This window comes from Lissotriton vulgaris, chromosome 6 (assembly GCF_964263255.1).
Source record: "Lissotriton vulgaris chromosome 6, aLisVul1.2, whole genome shotgun sequence".
In the NCBI taxonomy this organism is placed as follows: domain Eukaryota; kingdom Metazoa; phylum Chordata; class Amphibia; order Caudata; family Salamandridae; genus Lissotriton; species Lissotriton vulgaris.
In genome coordinates this window covers 288,699,517-288,715,538 of record NC_141694.1, presented here as the reverse complement: position 1 = coordinate 288,715,538, position 16,022 = coordinate 288,699,517, and positions in this window count along the sequence as shown.

Here is a 16,022-nt window from a genome sequence, read left to right as displayed (position 1 = left end):
AAGGCCTCACTTTATGTTAAGAAATTTAGCTGTTAGGTGTCTGAGTTTGGTGTTCACCTGCAGATCGGCTAATTTGTGTGCCCTGTAGGCTCTAACAAGTTGTAATAGTGATATTGTTAAGGACACTACCTACGGGTTGGTCCACAGGTTGGGCATACCTATTCTAGCACAAGTTTCTTTAATGTGCTTGAACCAAGACAATTTACCCACCCCCTGTAAATCCAAGACCCCCTTTAAGTTCCTTTCGGTAGGATGCTAATTCAGGAGTTGCCCACAGTCTGCGCCAGAAGGTCAGTGGTCTTAGGCCTATCTCCTCTGCAATTGGTTTGACTCCTAAGTCCAGGCGCAAAGGAATGAGGGGAGTGCTAGGCGGTAAGCCCAGGAGCTTTTTCATAAATTGGTTTTCTGTTTTGGCCAATCTGCCAGAAGGGCGGTGACCCCATAGTTCCGCCCCATACATTGCAGCACTTCTCACTTGCACTTTGTAAATTTCAACTACAGGACCTGGCGGTTTGTATGAGGAGTTCCTATAGTATTTAGTAATTCCCCCGACATCTGCGCTAGCCTCAAGCCTGCCTTGGCTAGTTGTGGGCCTCAATCAAATGTTTCGGACAGCGTGACGCCAAGGTATTCGAAGGTTGTCACCCGCTCTAAGTAGGTACCATTTAAGATGGGATTTGGGCAAGATGTTTTGGCTGGATTAAAAAACATAAATTTGGTCTTCGTTGTGTTGATCTCTAGTCCTTAATTTTTACAGAATAGAGAAAAACTACCTAGGATCCTTTGGATGTCCATGGGGGATTTGGACAAGAGCAGGGTGTCGTCCACAAACATAATTGCTGGCACCCTGCCTTGCTCCAGCTTTGGGGCATCGTTGTCTGCCGCCTCATTTAATTGAGCCACCAAGGTGTTGATAAAGAGACAAAACAAAGTGGGAGCTAGCACACACACCCCTTCCTCACTGCTCTGTTCACTGGGAAGCGGGGGGTCAGTTCTCTGAATTTCCCATGCCTGACTTGGGCAAACTTTCCTGTATGTAAGCACATGAACAATGACAACAGGTAGGGCGAAATACCCAGCTGCTCCAAAACCTCCCACAATTTGGCTCGGGGGACCAGATCGAAAGCCGATTTGAGGTCGACGAATATCAGATAGAGACTGCCACCCTCTATTGACATCGTCTTCCAATATAAAAGTTAGAGCCTGAAGAGCTGATCAATGGTAGGGGTATTCTACCTAAAGCCAGTCTGATACGGATTAAACAAATCATGGCCTTCCATCCAAGAATGGAGTCGCTCAAGAAGAATCCTAGCGAACAGTTTCTGAGTGACGTCTATGAGGCTGATTGGTCTGTAGTTAGAGGGCAAGAGGGGTGATCCTTTTTTGAACACGGGGAAGATTTCGGCCCCAAGCCACGTGTCTGGGATCTTAATGCCTAGCATTATAGCGTTGAATACTGCCCAGAAGTAGGGTCCCCAGATGTTAGGTTCCTCCCTGAATAAGTCCCCGGGGATCTTGTCTAAACTGGGGGCCTTTCCTAGAGGGAGATTCCTAATTGCGTTTCTGACTTCTTTTAGGTGATCCATTGAAGTTCTTCACTAGGGCTCCCTGGGGTTGCTAAGTCTGTTTCATCTTTGGGCTCAGTGGGTTCCTCGGTTGTGTAGAGGGCTTGGAAATGCCATTTCTATGCTGCTGCAGAGATGTTTGGCTCTATCGCTCAGTTCTCTACGTTACCGTCTGCACTCACTAGAGACCAAAACCTCTTCATGTCCCTGTTATGAAAAGCTGCCTTGATGTCTTCCCACCTTTCAAGCTTCCAGTTCTTCTTGGCCAGCTTGGTAAAAATTTAATGCATGCATGTATAGATTGTATGGTACATTCAGAAGGTTACCACATCATAACAAATATGTCACCACCCACATATGCCATCATAAGGCAACACTGTAGCAACACCATAATGTCACTTTCAAACTTACGAGTCTCAATTAAATATACATCCACTAATACAGCACTCACTAAATGGGTAATGCAAAGATCAAAAGTTTTGACTAGATACATCATTCACATCCACTTACAAAGTCAAGTCACATCATAGCACCCCGTGTACAGACAAAAATAAATGACACATACAAGATTACATTTAAAATTCATAATATAATAATCCACATTTGTAAAGCGCGAACAATCACCCATAAGGGTCTCCAGGCACTGGGGGCCGTCGGGAAGATTAAGCAAGCTATTGCCCAGAGTCACATGGTGCTGGGCTAATCTGCCGCTGGCGCCGGGGATCGAACCGTGATCCCCTGATTCCAGCATCAGTCGCCCTGGCCGCGGCGCCACACCATTTGAGATGTCATCAGTGATGTCATTGACCATGTCATGAATGATGTAATGATAATGTGCAGTGGATTGCGGGCGCGCGAGTTATAGTTAGTACAACTAACTATAACAGAGGAATTTCAATGGTTTTGTACGAGTGAAATGTTCAGATAACTATACCACCCCTGTGCAAACATGCACAGCAACACCTATAGAATGCCTTTTCAACACAAAGTGGTGTGTATGATGAGATTATATTTACATGGAAAACAAAAGGTATTCACAGTGCCTTTTCCTCTCCTTGTAAATATGAAAGAGAGTTAGTGGCTAGGCCAATTCTTATGATAGGAGTATATTTCTGTACTGCTAACAGAGAACAAAATAAATGTATAATGTACTTACGTTTTAGGAAACTGATAGGACATGTTTATATATTACTGAAGGGAAGGGATGGTGTCTAATGTGACTTGCAAAAATACTCAGTGATGTGCTTTAAATTAAAGAGTTTTATTTCTTTTAATTCTGAAATTACCAGACCCTACAAGTCCACCATATCTCTCTATTGTATACTATACCATTTGTCTTGCAAACAGGTACTCTTAAGCTGTGTCCTATGTAATGTTCCTTTCAAACTGTTTTTGTTAACCAATAAGAAATATGCTTTTAAAAAACAGAAACATGCACCCTAGTTTTCAGTGTAGAATGTTGTCAAACAACCAATCATTTCTTTTCTTTTTTCAAAACTGCATCTTATCCACCATTTTAGAAAAATCTTACTTTTCAAACTGCCATTTCATGTAAAGAGACCATCTGAGTGCACCCAGACCTCCCTTCAAGATGCTTAGAGTGTGGATTGTGGGACTCAGCTATATTTTCTGGAGCCAAAGGTATACAGAAAACAGAAACATGGACAAAGACCTAGCTTTACCAAATGTAGACATTAAATGGATATGACAGAGAGGGTTAAAGTGGCTCCAAATGATGCTATTGTTTAAATCCTTTTTGCATCTCCAACTCCCTGACCTCATAATTGTGCACTGTGGTGGCAATGACCTAGGAACTTTCACTGGGGTAGGTCTGGAAATGCTTATAAAGGACACGTTTACAGAATTGATGTCACTTTCCCCCCCAAACTGCCTTTGTCTATTCTGACATATACCAAAGGCAGAAATGGAACTGGTCCAATCAATTTTGTCCACAGATTGAGAAAGCTAGGAAACATGTCAATAAATCTGTGTCTGCTTTTCTCCGAGATTATAGAATAGGGTCCATTTACCACAACAATCTGCGTTTCAATATAGATGGAATCTATAGGAGAGATGGTGTTCATTTTACAGATGAGGGTAACAGAGTCTTCCTCTTGAACTTTAGACTCTTCATAGGTACTTACTTGTAGGCAGCAAAATCTCTCAATAAACACAAGGACTCTTTTTAGAGCCACCTAAGAACTAAACACAAAAGCTTGTTGTATATCTAAAAAACAAAATTTGTGATTTTTTGCTTGTAGTCGCGCACCCACATGGGGAGCTGCTAACAAGCAGCTACCCATTTGGAAAAGCAATATGGTTTGGATTTTGAAAGAGAGCAGGTTTCCCTGGTTTCCCAAGTTTGCTACAGGAGGACGGGAGCCGCAAGACTCCCACCTTCTCATAGCAAACAGCAGTATCCCGGGGTGGGCACCCCTCGGGACACTGCAGGAGCCGGCCCTGTGGGGTGGGGGTCCCCAGGGCCCTCAAGGGCTCCAGGAGGGGGGCCACGCAACCCCCCCCCCCACAATAAAGAAAACCCCGGGGGTGGTGGTGGTCCACGTTACAAAGTTTTACAAGAAAATTGTAACTTCCCAGATCCCTGTATACAAAATTGTTGGCATTATTCAAACGTCTTATGTATGATTATTTCTACACCAAGGCATTACTAGAGAGATGCCTAGAAACTATCATCAAGGCAGTTATGTTAAATATTTTATCACAGAGATCAGTGGTGGGGAAAAGTAAAACAAAAGGCATGAGTTGCTAACTTGTCTAAAACCTCTGAATGAGCATATTATCATTAAGATTCCATAGTATATTCATCACCAATTTGTGATCTTTCCACTAAAGTAAAGCTTAAAGTTGTCCTCTGCATGTAGAGCCTAATTTAATGAACGTGGATGCGGAGAGCAGAGTAAAGGGACAGAGCAAAAAACATAGTACAAAAATATACCAACCAAACTCCTTCTATAGCACAATAACTCACAAAATGAAAATAAAAACTTTAAGTCATTTTCACAATCCTGTTACATCTTCAAAACAATGGTTAATCTAAGTAACTGCTATCAGTCTGTGATTATCCCCTTAGGTGACTCCTCGCCAGTGTCTACTGATTCCTTCACAACTACTGTCACCTTTTTGGAGCTGTCGGCTGCCCTTCTGTCAGGTTTTTTCCTCTTCTTTCAATACTACAGCAGCGCATGCCTCACAGATGGTAACTCTCCCCAGCAATGAACTGACCAGTCCTTCTTCCCCCTTATTGTTCTTGAATTAAGGTATTCCAATCGGTAAAGATTCTAAATATAATTTTTTTTATATCGAGTGAATAATTTCGGAGGGACAGAATATCGAAATCAAGAATATCAATGACCAGAATATCGACCTGAAGGTAAGAAATAATGTTTTTGTTAATATCGAAGTTAGTAATATCGTTAGCAAAAATATCGATGTTACTAATATCGATATTAATATTAGTGTTATGTATTTTATTTTATATGTTTGTTTTTATAATTTGTGTTAATTATTGTGCTAATTTTAAAATATATGTATTACATTTTTAGAAGTTAGTAATAATTTATTTAAGTAAATTATGCGTTTTAGTACTGTAGTAGGTTGTGGGTTTATAGGTGAATAGGGTGGGAAGTAATTTAATTATCACATGTGCAACGAAGCAAGCAGGCAGTCCCTCTGACTCCCAGTATTCCCATAAATCTGCATGGCAAGCAAACATAGAAATCCAGCGATATTCAGGCATTATCGCTAATAGGGACTTAGCCTGAATTACCACCTCCCATCGGATATACAGGCTAAGAACTGGTCTGAGCACGCGTTTTGGAGATATTCGCGCTTAGCGTGAATATTTCCATCGCTACGCCTGCGTTGATAATAGGCGATAGCGATGTTAGCGACTGCTTTCAGTCGCTAACAGATTGGGTACGCCCACTTTGCATGTCATTAGCGATAAATATCGCTGACATGCAAAGCGGGCCCCAAAACGGTCGCTATCGCCTACAAGCTGTCGCTAACTGCTGTTAGCGACAGCTTGCTAATAGGGCGATAAAATTATCGCCGCTTAGCGGCCGAAAACGGCCTCTAAAGACGCAATAATCTCACTAGCTTGCCCTGAGGCGGAAGCCGGGATTATCTAGGCCATTTATCTCGCTATTCAGTGATTACTACTGCTGCTATTGCGTTTTGCACATTGTATTTTGAAAATTTTAATTGTGTTGCTTACTCTCCCGGAGACTGTTTACTTACCCTGATCCCGACAGCCTTCCCCGCAGCAAATTAGGAGCTGACGCGGGATGCTGGAAGGGTAGCCACCATCTTGTGTCAGGCTGCGGACCAGTTGTTTCGTCCGCCCGCCCTCTCGAGTATTTATTTCCGCAAACTCCTGTTCCCCCTTGATTTTTCACTAGCTTGCCCTGAGGCTGAAGCCGGGGTATCTAAGCCATTTATCTCGCTATTCAGTGATTACTACTGCTGCTATTGCGTATTGCACATTGTATTTTAAAATTTTTAATTGTGTTGCTTACTCTCCCGAAGACTGTTTACTTACCCTGATCCCGACAGCCTTCCCCGCAGCCGATTAGGAGCTGACGCGGGATGCTGGAAGGGTAGCCACCATCTTGTGTGAGGCGCCGGGTTGCGGACCAATTGTTTCGTCCGCCCCGCCCTATTCACTCTCTCTGGAAGCCTCTCGGCCGTGCCACAGCTGAACGCCTCATGTGACGGTCTTTTCTAAAGCCTCATTTAATTTTCTCAGCCTGAACTGTCGTTCTGTGCCCAAGCATCGACGCGAGATGTTTGATCTCCTAAATGAGGAGCAACCTGATGCTCTTTTCGTCACTGAGTCATGGCTTCATGATGGGTCTGGACCCGACATTGCGGAGGCACTCCCTTCCAATTATGCTATTGTCCGGTATGACAGGGTCGCGAATGTAGGTGGTGGAATTGCCATCATTTTCAAAAACATATATCAATGTCATCTCGACCACATTACTCTAAACAATTGTGAAGCTGCGTCCTTTAAACTTGCCCTCCATCCTAAAACTACATTGACGGGCTTGTTAATTTATCGCCCTCCTGGCTCCGCCACTGCCTGCGTTACCCACCTGTCTGAGCTCATTTCCTCGATCCTATCAAATTCTAGTACCTTACTGATCGTGGGTGATCTGAACATTCACCTGGACGAGCCTGGTAACATCACTGCTAGAACCTTGAATCCTGACCTTAAAGCAATGAACATCATATTGCACAATCACGGCCCCACGCACAAAGGTGGTCATCTCCTAGACCCCATTTTTTCTAAACTGTCGCACGTACACTGTCCCCCTGCCTTGCCTGTTCTTTGGTCTGACCACTACCAAGTCAAGTTCACGGTCACTCCCACGGACATTTTACATCAGCACAGAAGCACTCATGCTGTTAGCAGGAGGGAATGGAAAAAGTTGGACGTTACCTCTTTAAATGAAGTGCTGGCCGCTCATCTTCCCGCAGATCTACTTGCATCGGCCGACACCGATACAGCTGCTATATTGACGAACTCCTGGCTTCAAACTGCCATTGATATTTGCCTTCCCGCCTCCTTTAAGAAGGATGATTTTCATAAGACTCCAGCCCCTTGGTACACTGAGGCGCTAAAAGTGAATAAGTCATACTGCAAAAAGCTCGAACGCAGTTGGCGTATAGATTATTCTCCTACAGCAGCACTCGCCTATAAAAATGCCCTAAAAAGTTACCATAAAGATTGTGCTTTGACCAGGGCCAACTTTGTCGCCAAAACTATAACTGAAGCTATCAACAAATCGAAAGTTCTGTTTGGCCTGGTCAAAAATCTTGCTAGTTCTATTAACATAGTGAAACCTCCTTCTCTGTCCAGTAGCAAATGTGATGAAATTGCTCCGTTTTTTACTAGCAAAGTGGATAAGATCCATCACGATATTTCAACTCAAAATAGTGGTAATAACTATTCGGCCTTTTGCACACATGCAATGGGCGCAAACGGCTGCCCGGCCCTTGTTACGGATCCATTACGGGCTTGGCCCGAACTGCAGCCTGAGGCTCTTCACGAAATTCTGTGTAAAGTAAAATCTGGCTCCCCTGTTGACCCTCTGCCTATCCCTGTACTCCGTTTATTAGCTTCTTCCCAGCTCTCCGCTATTTGCACCACCTTGAATCTCTCTCCTAGGACCGCCACCGTCCCAGCATGTTGGAAACATGCAATGGTTACTCCACTACTGAAAAAACCTACTGCAGACCCTGAGGTCCTTTCCAACTACCGCCCCATTTCTCTACTGCCAGCCTTCTCTAAAGTTTTAGAGTGACATATTCACCATTATTTGACTCAGTTTGTCACTATGAATAATTTATTGCATCCTTCGCAGTCAGGATTCCGTCCTGGTTTTTCCACGGAAACAACACTTCTTGGCGTCACGGAGAACCTTCGGTCCCTGCTTGATAGAGGGGAGATGGCCGCGCTGATATTACTTCCTCAGCGCGGCGTTCAATACTATCTCGCACAAAACTCTTCTTGAGTCTCTAGCCGCTATGGGCATTGAAGGCCCTGCCCTTGACTGGCTGGCTTCTTTCCTTTCTGAACGCACCTTTCACATTTTTTCTCACACTGCTACCTCTAAGACTTATTCCCAACACCATGGTGTTCCTCAGGGTTCGATTCCTAGCCCGTTACTTTTCAATCTTTATGTTACCCCTTTGGCCCACATTGCAGACAGCGTCAGATTAACTGTGTTCACGTACGCCGATGATTCGCAGGTTGTTTTTTCCCTTTCCAAATCGGGCACGGCCTCTACCTCCCTCCTTCAGTCTGGACTTGGGGTAAACGCCAAGTGGATGAATCAAAATCTACTCAAACTGAATGGAGGGAAGACGGAAGTCCTTGTCCTTGGGCATAAACCTGACCTTTGGACCCCCAGACACTGGCCTGCAGAGTTGGGTCCGCTTCCTTCCCCGGTGGAGCATGTGCATAATCTGGGGGTGATCATTGACAGGGATCTGTCAATGCATTGTCAGGCTAATAAGGTCTCGTCTACATGCTTTACCATCTTGCGCTGGCTGAAGAAGATCTTATGGATGCTGCCCAGTGACACCCAGAGGTCTGTGTTGAAGGCAGAATACTCTACCTGGGGGCGACCAAGGAAGTCGTTCGACGCCTCCAGCTTGTGCAAAATGCCGTGGCGCGTCTACTCAGTGGCTGTCGCAGAACCGACCATATCACTGGTCGTCTTCGTGACCTTCACTGGCTGAAGGTGGACAGTCGAGTGAAGTTTAAAGCGCTCAGTTACATGCATAAGATTAGGAGAAAGTTGGCTCCCAGTTACTTGCAAACCTTGGTGAATTTTTATTCCCCTGCTCGTTCTCTCCGCTCCTCCTCCCAAATACTTTTTACTGTCCCTAAGTTTAGATTTGCCAGGAAGGGCGGAAGATCTTTCTCCTTCCTGGGGCCCAAGCTTTGGAATTCCCTCCCTTTCGATATTCGATCAGAGGACTGCAATACTCGCTTTCGCAAGGCCGTCAAGACCTGGCTTTTTAATCAATAATATGACTCATTTTTTTTTCTCTTCCTACTAGTTGCATTAGCTCAGCGCCGGGAAACCCTTTTGGGTAGCTGTCGCGCTTTAAAAGCTCAATCAATAAATATATAAATAAATAAATATCACCTGCATTGGTAATATGCCCCTAGGTTTGTATTTTTCTCTTAGATGTTCCTCCCTTTCCTACATTTTCTTCATCATTTCCTCTGTCTCTGAATAACAGTATTTGTTCATTTTACAAAGTGATTTACATTTTTTTGGACCTTGGCATATAGAGAACTGGCCTGACCATAGTTTTAACGTGCTGTTGATACCTGACCAAGTAACAGACATGGCTATTGTGAGAAGTTGGCCTGGCATAAGCTGTCCACTATTCTAGTGGGCACCTTGCACCAGTCCATACAACCCTTATTGATGGTAGGTTTAAATACAACCGATATAGAAAGCTATCCTTGTGGTAGCTGTGGAGAGCAGCCCTCAGGCTAAGTCTTGAAGGAATGTAAAGCACCTTGTTTTACCAGTCTATAATCTCATGAATGACCAAATGAAAGGAGATCCACACCAGGTATATATATATATATATATATATATATATATATATATATATATATATATATATATATATATATATATATATATATATATATATATATATATATATATATATATGAAATATATGTATTTATTCTAAACTCATCCCTCTAGTCTCTTTATGAGGCTAGAGCAAAAGTACATAAAGTAAACTTATTTAGCACACAGTAAATTAGCACAATATAAGATTAGCCTAGGGGCGCCACAAACCATATACTAAGAAAGCGGTATAAGAACCACAACTGACATAGATACAAGGCCTAGAGCCTTTAGAACAGCTGGGGCCACCAGGAACCACCCAAGGAAGTGACACTGGGAACCTCGGGGGATGCGTGCAGTGTCTAAAAACAGCCGCGAATCACCGTTAACTTCTATGGGGAAAGTCGCGGTTGGAAAATTACAGATAAAGGACACTTAGAAGAGGACTTGAAGCAAACCCCTTTAGAACTAGGCCGTTCTGGGGTCAATACCCATGGGAGCACAGGAGAACTTGAGGTACCTCACCCAGGGAAGCCGGGTGCATAGGTGTTTTTTGGTGTCGGGTTTCGTCGTTGATTTCAATTGGCGAGCTGTGGAAAAGTGCTGCAGGCAACCAAGTGAAAAGTGTCTGAGTGGATCCAAGGGTGGATCGGAGATCTGAAGAACCTGAAAGCAGAGGGGACAGAGTCTGGGTCACTAGCCAGTGACCAGAAAGGCGTTGAGAAAATGCCAACGAATGTCGGATGATTTCAGGTAAAGAAGGTGAAGCTTGACTCTTCAGCCACGAGGACCAGGAGGTGTCGAGGATGACTGGGAGCTGGATTCCAGTTGTCCCACAAAGGATGTCGAGTGCTGCCGTGTCAGTTTCTGGATTGAACCGAACAAGCCTTGGCAACAGCAACCCACGCAGAAAGCAAAGATTGGCTTCGGTGCAGACCAGCAAGGTCGGAGGGACTCACCCTTTGGAGGGGAGTCAGGGCACGTCTGGAGTAACCAGGAACACCCAAGAAACAGAAGAGTTACCTTTGTGGGGACCCACCAGTGGATGGACCAGGGATCGCAAAGGAGCCTGGAGCGAAATTGCTAGAAGCGGTCCCATGGAACACTCGGTGCAGATGGTGCACAGGTTTTGGACTACAAGTAGCCTAATGCACAACTTCAGAAAAGCTAAGGAAGTTGATGAACTTGCAAATGTGCACGGTTTCTATGAGTTCCGATCCCACATCACTCGTGAGGGCTGCGGCTCCCAGCTTTGCTGGGATCTCGTTTGGGCCTCTGATAAGTCTGGAAGTCCATGTCCTGTGTCACAAATTCTTCGGGATCCAGCAGGAACCTTGGAAATTCAGACTGGCAAGATGCTTCTTTGATGTCTGTTTGAACAGGGAAGTCACTCCTTGACCCCAAGGGAGATTCTTCCGTCTTCTAGTTGAAATAGAATGTCGAAGTTTCAGAATATATGTTGTAGAGTTTCGTCCAGGGTAATCTAAAGTCCTAAGGACTGGGTTTCTTTCGATACTTGTACTAGGTTTAGGGGTTGGACTTACTCTAGGGTCCCACCTATGGGAGGACCCAGGGTGGGGGTGGTTACACCCCTTTCCCTTTGTCCAGTTTCACGCTAGAGCAGGGGCTGAGTGCCCCTGCAACCTGTTTGAACTGGGATATGGATGGGGACACCAAGTGTGCCCCCAGGACTGTTTGAAAAGCATTCTATGAATGCATCCACCCAACCCCAATACACTAAAGCCTGTCTAGGAGGTGGTTACACCTCTCTGTGAAAGGAAACCTCTTGTCCAGGCCTCCCCTGCTGAAGTTTTGCCCAGCAGTATGCGGTCAGACTTGTGTTTCTGGCTGCAGCATCTATTTTGTGATGCTGGGGCTCTTTTAAACTATTGCCAGAACTGGCGGGGGGTAGGATTCCAAAGTGTTTGACACCAAACACAACATGTTTCCAAGCAGCCATTCCAAAGTTAGCATTAACCACAAGGTTATAATGCACTTAAGAGTATATGGTCTGGAATATGGTCTGGAGTATATGGTATATCACAGAACAGCTATAGAAAAGTGGTTCCGAAAGCTGCAGAGGGCTCCTGCTCATGTTTGGGCACCCTCTCACACAAAACCAAGCACTCTGCCTTCAGGATTGATAAGGCCTGCCATAGGAAAGTCTTATAGGTTTATATGTGTCAGTGATATAAGGTAGATATAGGTAACCTATATCTTAGTAAGGGGTGCATGCACCACCTTACCCAGGCTGCAGTAGCAGACCTGTGGTGCCATTTTGGAAGGGTTCCCAGGGGTGGCACAATACATGCTTCAGCCCCTGGTAGGCCTCTGGGGTACCTGTGCCTTTAGTACCTAAGGTGCCATATACTAGGGACTCACAAGTGTAACCCAGTAACCAATCTGGAGTGTACCTAATGTACATGCAATCAATTTAGAGAGGAAGCAGCTAGGATGGGGTCCTAGTTAGCAGGATCCCAGTCAAAAACCATCAAAACACCAGAAAAAATGGGGGCAACTTTGTAGTCCAAATCCAGCTTCCTACATAACCCCCCCCCCCCCAAATGAAAGGAGATGAGGCTAACCTTGTCCAGGTGAACAATTGACTAAGTAGCCATATAAGGAAGTACCTGAACTAGCATGGTTACCCCCTGTCTTATGGTCCACTAAGCAATCACTCACCGTAAGGGTATGTGAGCGTCTCCACCATGGGGAATTACTACCTGTGGTGTGTTTTGGTAAAGTAAAAGGCTGGTGAGAGGTCTGAGTGGGTGGGTAAGTGAGGCCCTAATAGGGTTGGTCTCAGCTTCCTCAGATCACTGTTGACCATGGATGCCTTTCTTTCCATGACTGAGTTATACTTTGCTCTTAGGGTCAACCTCTGGCTGCCTACAGCTGGGGTTTGGGTCCCTTGGGTTGGGACAATGGAGGGACATGGTAGGTTGGTGACCACTGGGTCCTAATCTGCTGATGGGGGGTTCCTCTGGACACTGGAAGACTGTTCTTCCACCCCTGTGCTCTCTTGTGGAGGAGAGTGAGCCATTCGTTAAGGCTCCATAACTCCAAAACGTTTCTGAGGTTGGGCTGTGGCCATCACAGCCCCAATACCTTTCCCAGGGATGCCCAGCATTCTCAGATGGGCTTGGTGTTCAACTTCAGCCCAGGCTGAAATTTCCAGATCATTGCCCATTAGGCAATCTACTGGCAAGTTTGGGGACACTGCCACTCTCTTTGGGCCTATGACCCCTTCCCGGCTAAGATTGACTATGGCCATGGGGTGATCTGTGCTGACACCATCTATGTTGGTCACCTTGTAACTAAACTCAGGTTAAAGCTGTTGAGGGGGAACTAGTTTCCCTTTCACCATGGTGACACTAGCCCCTGTGTCCCTATAGGCCACAGCTATCTGACCATTGATTATGGGCCCCAGTCTGTACCTGCCCAAAGCATTGGGACCTATGGTAAAAGTGGCAAATCCCATGCCACCATCACAGACTAAGGAGGCCTGTGAGGGGGGCCTGTCTAAACTAGGGCCCACCTCTGTTCCCCATGATAATGCACTTAACTTTTTAGGTACATTACTACCACCTTGGGAGATTACTACTAGTAGTACCAGGAGGAATGGTAGTATTGGCTGGAGGAACATTTTCTTTATTGCCGCTCCTGGGGCAACTGGGATCAGTTTTCCAGTGGCCAGGCTTTCTACAAACATGGCAATAGGGTTTCTTTTCGGGAGAGGAAGGAGTTTGGGACCCACCCCAAGAAGTAGGTTTTTTGGGCCCTGTTGGGGACTTGTCTTTTGATTTATCCCCACCTTTCTCTTGGGACTTGGTAGAATCTTTCTTCTGGTCATCACCTTGATTCATAGGCCTCACCATGGTTCTGACCCATTTGTCTACCTTCTTTCCCAATTCTTGGGGAGAGGTGAGATCAGAGTCCACCAGGTACTGGTGTAAAAGCTGGTTTTGACAATTATTGAGGATCTGCTCCCTCATAATCAAATTGTACAATCCTATAAAGTCATGCACTTTGCTGCCCAGTAACCAGCCCTCCAGAGCCTTAGTAGCACAATCTGCAAAGTCAACCCAGTCCTGAGTCTGTGCCTTTTGGGTATCTCTGAACTGTATTCTATACTGCTCAGTGGTTAGGCCAAACCCATCTATAAGAGCACTATTAAGGACTTTGTAATTATCAGCTTTCTTTTCGGTATCGACACCAACTAAAGGAGAAACGGACAGACTGCCGGGAGAACAGGAGCAGGGAGGCCGATTTAAAAATTGCAGGCACACGACAATTTGATGAAGTCAGCCCCCGGGTTTCCCAACCAAGAACAGACCAAATTAAAAACGGACCTATTGGTAGTGAGACTCCAGCAACTATATCCTGTACCCATAACAATTGGCAATTCAACGCCAGCTACGAGCTACGATCATAAAACGGTGGCTCCTCCTGGCAGTCTAATATCCAGCAAGACAACGCCCCAGTGACAGAATCTTTGAATTTAGTTGAAGACTGATGACAAAATAAAGAAACGTTGTCAACTACCTTCTCACTAGATAGGCGTGGGATAAAAACATCTTGCTAATTGAACACAGCATCCAGTGACTAGTTTATCGTCATAGGAATCCCGTCACCCAACTTTTTCCAGTAGAGATATGAACTCCATCTGGTACAAGAATCAGTCCTGAAGAAGGTGTACTAGCAACAAACCGAAATGCCGCGTCGACTTGTTTTGATTCTTTGTCTTTTTAGAAAACTCTAATTTTTGATAAAATGTATAATTATGCTGTTTTTAATATTGTGATTATGAATAATGTATTAATTGCTTGAAAGAATAAATCCAAACAGAATTTTTACCAAATATGTTTTGTGATGACTATCTCCTTGAATTTTGAATTGAGCAAATGTTGCAGTATCTCATAACAATCCATCATTTCTTTGTTTTTTAAGAAAATATTAGTAATTTGAACACACCACTTTGTACCTTTGTACCTTTGCCTTTCCTGCCCAATTGTTGGCATGCTGTTGTTGTAGACAAACAAGCCTTACCCCTAAGAGTACTAATTGAAATTGGACATATCCCTACACTGTCCATTCTTTTGGGACTTCATTTTTTAAAATAATTATCAGCATTGCCTTCTCTGACAGTGAGGACCTTATCTCTACCTTTGTCTGCAAAGGAGAGCCACAAGATTGCTGCCCACTGCTCCTGGGGTACCTTCTGTACTTTGCAGGCCCTCTCCAGTGCAGTTATCCATTTGTGGATGTCATCCCCACTCTTGTAGGGAGGGACAATCTTGCTCAGGTTTTTATGGCCATAAGACCTATCCCTCCCTCTGGGGACATTGCTGCCACCATATTTTTTCTTGCTTTTTCAAGCTCTAGGGACTACCTTTCTAAGTCTACTATTTGTTTCCCTATCTCTAGTTGTGCTTCTTCAAACATCAACTGGTTCTCTCTCTTTTCTTGGGAGGAGGCCCTCCTATGAAAAGAGACAGAAGACCCTATGGATGTGCCAGATGGGTTAGACTCCACTGAGGGAGATCTTGGCCTTCTAGGCACACCGTCAACTCTTCCTGGGGGGACAAAGAGAGGGCCCTGCTGGCCTTCTTCATCTCCAATTGGAGCTGGTTCTCCCAGGTCAAAGGTCATTGTCACCTCCCTGGTCAACATCAGAGTCTTAGTTCTGTGGGTTGGTACCACTGGCCTCGTCCCCTTCTGTGGCTTCTACCCCACTGTCTACCCTTTCAGGCTCTGAAGCCTTTCTCTGGTAATCAAGCATCAACACCTCTCTGAGATGTTGGGTGGTTGCATATTTTGCTATCTTCAATTTACTCATAGTACACAGAGCCCTTAACTCTTGGAAAGGGAATCTGTCAGGGATCCACTGATTCCTGGCCTTGAAGACATAATTAGTGAGGTGTGGTGAATGAATTACCTACTCTAGTTGGGTACCTACTGGACTCTCTTGAGTTGTAGAAACAGTGTGCTTAAGCCCTTGACACACAACTCTAAGTTTAGTAGAACTTACTGTATTTAAGCTTGTATTATATGTACCTCTGGTACCTTTAGTGGTTTTCAAATTATCAATCACTGGAGATTATCTGGTAAAAGAAGTGTGGCTCACCAGTTAGAGGAGGCAGTCCCTGATGCAGAGGTCAGACCCAGGACCAGGGTTCAATCCCCAATGCGGCAGGGCCTTGAGCTCAAAATGTCCATGGACTCGATAATTCTCTCCTTGGTGCCTACTCGAATTGTGGGTTCACACTCTGCAACTCTGGGCAATAGCTTGCTTAATCTCCACTACGGCCCCACCGCAATGGGATGCCTG